The sequence below is a fragment of the Pyricularia pennisetigena genome (genome assembly GCF_004337985.1).
Source record: "Pyricularia pennisetigena strain Br36 chromosome Unknown Pyricularia_pennisetigena_Br36_Scf_12, whole genome shotgun sequence".
Taxonomy (NCBI): Eukaryota; Fungi; Ascomycota; class Sordariomycetes; order Magnaporthales; family Pyriculariaceae; genus Pyricularia; species Pyricularia pennisetigena.
Window position 1 is genome coordinate 614,625 of NW_021940924.1, and position 6,000 is coordinate 620,624.

Here is a 6,000-nt window from a genome sequence, read left to right on the forward strand (position 1 = left end):
AACGTACCTTCAGAAAAGTCAGCATTAACTTCATCCCAAAGTGCGGGTAAAAAGCAGAATTGGAGCTGGCACCGTTGCGTCGGCAGCAAGCGGGCCAGAATAAACACTCCCGCGTCAAGGCGCTGCGGCCTTATTGCAAAAGCGACATATAAAAGTGAAGCTTTCTCTCCTCGCAGAATTTGATCACTCGCCGTGCTTTTGGACTCCTAGCAGGCAAGCTAACCTCGACGCTCTGCATAGCATCTCTCTCCTTTTATCGAAATACCTTCCTACGATCAATCAGATTGAAAAGATGGACTTGAATCTGATTTTCAGGGCATTGTTGTCGTCTTCGACCAACCCCAAGTCCTCAAGCACCACAGACGATTGCTGCCTTGGGAACACTTCCACTCCCCAAAGTCTCCCTATGGGCAACCACGGCGTCGAGGGCCTAATGCCACTTCTAGGCAGGGCTGCTGTCTGGGTCCCTCGCCCCATGTCATCGTTGGAATGCCTGTTTTGATTGTTGAGTTTTTTCCACACGCTGAGGAGTGATTGGATGGAATGGCCCACTCCAAAGAATGATATCTTTCAAGGTTTCGCCTCCAAAATGGCCCTTTTCGATGTCATCCAGAGTTGGAATGCCGGCATTTGGATCCATATCATGGATGACAACCTGCACCATTGACTCTCGCTTTTGAACAAATGAATACCGGCCCTGCTCATCCTTCTCAATTGTTCCGCATAAATGTTGAGCTTGAGCGAGGGTATGCATCAGCCCAGACTTTAGCAGCTCCACGGCCCGGCTTTTGTCTTCATCCCGGAGGCGGAAGAAAATGGCGCAGTTGGGGATGGTGTCAATGGTGGAAAGCTTGAATGGTTTCTCAATCAGGGTTGACTCCCGGCCCAGCGGCTGGAGATAGATTGTTTCCTTAGACATTGTGCGGAACGCGAGGATGTGTATTGGACGGAGTCAGTAGATACGAAAAGGAATAAGGTTGGCCAAGAGACCTAATAAATATTCCATGCAATATATCATCGTAGCAGACGGTGATACAGTAATTAAAAGGCCCAGAATTGGGGTTTTGAAGTAAATTTGAAATTCCGTTCCCGCGCTCACGAACCCAAACATGTTGTGACATGGAGCGTGTCACAGGTGCCATCCTTCCGCAAGCGGCGAACTCTGTGGTTATCACGTCCAACTTTTTGGGAACACTCCACTGTGCGACCACCAGAAATGTGGGGCACGATAATAAACTAGCCACCAATTTTCTTTTACATCACCAACCTCCATCACGATTTCAGCACCAAAATATCGAGCTTGGCATCACATAAGGAATCAGGACCATTGATTATCAATTATCTATTCAAAGTTATATTGGCACCCATATACCACCCAATGGGACACCGCGGGGTTTGGATTTCAGATCAGCTTCCAGGGTACTTTTCTCATCTGGGCTGAAATTGCAGCTTCAAAGAAGGAAAACAAAACGACCGTGTCCGATTCGTCAAAGCAACACTGGCGTTGTGCGGGATTCAAGAGGCGCGCGCTGGGACACTAAGCCCATCTAGCGTTGGAACTTGACCCCGTTAGATAGCGCATCTGCCGTACCGCAACCCATGTCCAAACGTGAACACAGGGCTTTTAGTGTCAAACGGCACGTCTTCCATTGACTCTTCGACGGCCTTCTGCGAGCGAGGCAAATCAAAAGGCAGCTTGCCCTCCGGAGCTGCAATACCAAAAACTACATCCAAAAAGGCCTCGGTTCCGCTTCCAAAGCTGCCAAACACGGCGGCGGCGCCTTCTGCGACCTCAGGAATAGCGGCTGGCCTGTCTAACATCATGTCGACGACGGTGGGGACGGTTTTGTAGATGGCAGCCTGGCGTGCTTTCTCTGTCGCGTTGAATTCGAGCGATCCAGCATGGAACCGGGACTCGAAACCGCCCGTCCGAGGTTCGTAAGGCGCCTGTAGGCGGAGAAGAGCGTAGTCGGCCTCTTCTGGGGTTTTGACAACCAAGAAATTACGATTTTCGAGGGTGGTAGCGTTAAAGCCTTCGATGTAGAACTTTGTCGAGGTACTGACCCTGGGTCCTTTGAGAGGGAGCGACTCGTTTCTGTTGATGAGGAGAGTGTAGGCTCTGCGCTGCGCGTCTTGGCCAAGACGGACGAAATAGTCGTTGTCCACAATGCTCCGAGCGGTCTTTGCCGTATGCGAAATGGGAATCCTCGCCATTTTTCATCGGGCCGCCGCCAGGGAAATGCTTCGTAACGGTTGTAACACTGTGGGGTCCAACCTGCCCGCCTTGAAACCCCTTGATATATTCGACAAGAAGCTCAGCGGTAAGGGTGGCGTTCTCGCCCCAAGTGTTGCCTTGACGAGCCCATCTCGGCTCGGTCGCGACATCTACTTGGGGGTGCAAGGCCGCCCGAATTCCGACGGCCCGATATTCCTCGCGCGCGATCTCAGCAAACTGTCTCACCAGGTGTGGGTCGCGCAACGCGGCGAGTCCTAGCGATTCGGGCCATTGAGAAAAGGCGCCGGCCCGCACACCTGTGCCAAAGTTGTCTGTAAAGCTGTGTCGTGGATCCAACGATATGGTGACCGGAATGCCAAGACGTGTGTTTAGTGCGCGCTGCTGAACAAGGTTGACGAATTGGGCTGTCTCCTTTGCATCTATTATCTCGTCTGCGATGTTGAAGTGTGTCATCAACTTCTCGGCTATCATGTTTTCCGTGCTGTTGCGCCCTTCGCCCCCTTTGTCAAGAGTCCCACGCGGTCCCTGGAAGATCATGGTTTGGAAAAGCTGACCGGCTTTTTCTTCGATGGTCATACGCTTAACAAGGTCCTCAACGCGATCGTCGACGCAATAGGTGGGGTTTTTGTAAATGGGCAAATCATTGCTGCTGTTGGTCGGTTCATGAACCGAAGCAGAGCTGAGCAGTGGCTCGTAGTAACAGCTGACTCCCAAAGGAAAAATCAACGCTGCGAGCTTTTTGTGGAATCTCATGATGGCCAAATCTTTGGTAACAAAACTGCCACGGAGTTGGATTGACGGCGCAGGCCATACGTCCAGGCTGGTTCAAAACAGCCCTCAGCCAGATATATGCAAGTTGATCAAACAACTAGTCCTTCCCCGACCTGAATGTGATCCTGAAAATTGTGGGGTAAAAAGTTGCAGATTCGCATTGAACTTGAACAATCCCAGATTCGGTCCTATGTTCCCAAATTTGGGAGCTCCTTCTTTAATCCACCCAGATTTGGGCCTGGCCCGAGGCCCACAATTATTCCGCCCCGTAACCGCATTTTTTACATCACGGGACAAAATACGTTTTTCTTTGCGTGTTTCCTTCTTGAGCAAATGATTCGCAAGAAACATGCTATTTTTTGCTACTTAAGAAATAAGCTTATCAAAGGGATTGGGTGGATCCATGCGTCAGACGTAGTGCGAATGGTGGTAAAACACAAAGAACAAACGGTATTAGTAAGGAAAACAATTCAGCGGGCTACTTGCGAGACCTGAGGCGGAGCACAAAACGAAGCGACGATTGTTTAGTAAAGAAATAAGGTGTACCCCAAGGCAACGGGGGCCTAAATATTTGAACAAACCGAACAATAGCATCGATGTAGAATGGCAAAATGAATTTGCACCTTGACGCGCGATATCAGCCGTAATTAGCCGTTGGCCACAATTTGCGTTTCGTAGGAATTTGTTTCTCTACCATCGAAAAGCCATCTGACAAGGCCACAAATAGTAGTTCGCGTCCATTTCTCAACCATGCTTTTGATGACGTTTACATTACCCGAGAAAGTCGCGATCTTAATAAGTTTCCAAGTAACCCCATCAGCTGCAATTATATGGCGTTTCTATTTTTATGCTTTTCACCCTTGATCCGCCAATTCGAGCTTGTTTCGATACGTGGTCTTCCCGTCGCGATAAAAGGTGGCAATATTTTTGATTGCTTCGTTTAATAAACCCAGCGCATCTGCCACTACACTACCCTAGGGCTTGAGGTTCTTATCCGAAGGAAATCCGGAAAGGACACGCAGTGGCTCTTCGTCTGGAGGTGGCTGTTCGATACCGGTTTCTTCTTCTCCAATAAATATTGGGTTTTCTTCAATAGTCGGAAGTGGGTTGTGATTAACTTGGTTTAGGTTTTGCCCTGTCCCTGATTCTGCGCCCATCTTTGCATATTCTTTGTTGTTTCCATCGTGCATATTTCCCAAGGTGTCCATTTCGGTCACTCTCCTATTAATCGGCTGTTCTGCTGGGAGGCGGCTTTTAGTGGGAGCGACTGCCAATACAAGATATAGAAGAAGACAGCTGAAAGGGTCGATTTGGAAATTTATTTTACTATGGCGTTAAGATTGTTGATCTTTATAGTTTAAGGGAGAAGAGGATTGCTAAATGGGAGCCAAAAAAGGTCCCCAACCAAGGCAGAAATCTGTTTGAAAATAACCTTAACTGGTCCACGGACCTAAACATGTCCTAACATGTTCAGGCGCTAAAATTGGACTTCCCAAAATCATCCATTATTGCATTGGCCAGTTGGCAAGTTTGAGGCTCTATATCTTCTACAATGCATACATTCTTACAAACAGTACGTTTTCCGTCTTGGGCTGCGTTTTTGTACGCCATGTTAAACAGACCTCCATTGTCCAATATCGCGCACTAATGTACATGGCCCGGATTTGGAATTGATTAGAACTTGTTTAAATGTGGATCAAAGCCCTGGTGATAATCAACCACGGCATTTTTTATTCTTACCCAAACAAGATACCTTGCCCGAACAAGATATACGATATCCATGTTTAAGCGCAAGGACTAACAAAATCCTAACCATGGCATTCCGGACGCTAAAAGATGAGACCAGAAATGATACAGAATATTTAAATAAGATTTTGAAGCGCGAGAACTCATATGGCAATACTTCCCTACCAAACGCGAAAAGACCGCGGATCGATTTCCACGGTCAGGTCGGTTCCGATGCTGGAGTCGAGAGGGCATGTTCCAACAACGTTCCGGGATCCTTAGCCGATATTTCCGAAACTGTGAAACGAAGAACTTTTGAAAATGCGCAGCTACGGCAACAGTTGAAGTTTCAGCAAGAAAAGAGCGAGGCAGGTGTATTTTTGCTGCGTGAAGCTACCAAAGCAATGAAAACTCTGCAATCAGCTCTGGTCGAGTTTGAAAGCCGTAACGACAGGATATGGAGGAAGAACGAAAACCCGTAATCCTCCCTTCGAGCAGAGCTCAGCACGAAAAGCTGGTTTCCGCGAGATCAAATAGCGTTATTGTATAATATTTGCTCGTCGTAGGCCAAAGTGGTATTATTGCTGCAGCCCCGTGTAGAGGCTTATGTTCACCAACACTTTGTGTTTGGTGTTTTGTGGAGGCGCGTTGATATTTGCCTTTTTTTTCTGCGACCGTTACTTTTGATTCGTGAAACAGATGACGGATAGGAACTGCTTTTCAAGACACAAAATATCCTCCAATTATATTAAGCAGACAGTCCAAAATGCACAGTCCAAAAGTGCACATGTAATTCATACAATAGAGAGTTTTCCAAGGGCAACCCGGCAATTTGAGGGTATTGTGGTACTGCTTCGCCCATGGATCCACCACCTGTTTAGCAGTTTTCTAAGGCATGGTCGTTCCTTGCTAACTTCCCCTTTTTAATAGCTTCTTCGGAAATCTCAAAACGTATTGGTTTCAGGAACATCTCCAGCTCGTGATACAAATCACTGTTCTCAATCTTCAGATCCCAAGATAGCAGATCAAGGAGCTGTCTCTCCATTTCGTTTACTCCTGCAGTGCTGAAATGGAAGCCATGACCTAGGTTGGCACCGTTTGCGTCCACTGCACGTAGGAATGCGTATTTGGCCCATTCCTTGTTCCAGGGCGATTTATCGTTTAAGTATTTGGCTGTCAGTATCAGGTTTGCCAAGAAGAGTCTATACGGCGTACTTGGATGACCAATGCAGTTTTGGAGGCGAGCTTTTAGCCGACTTAAATAAACC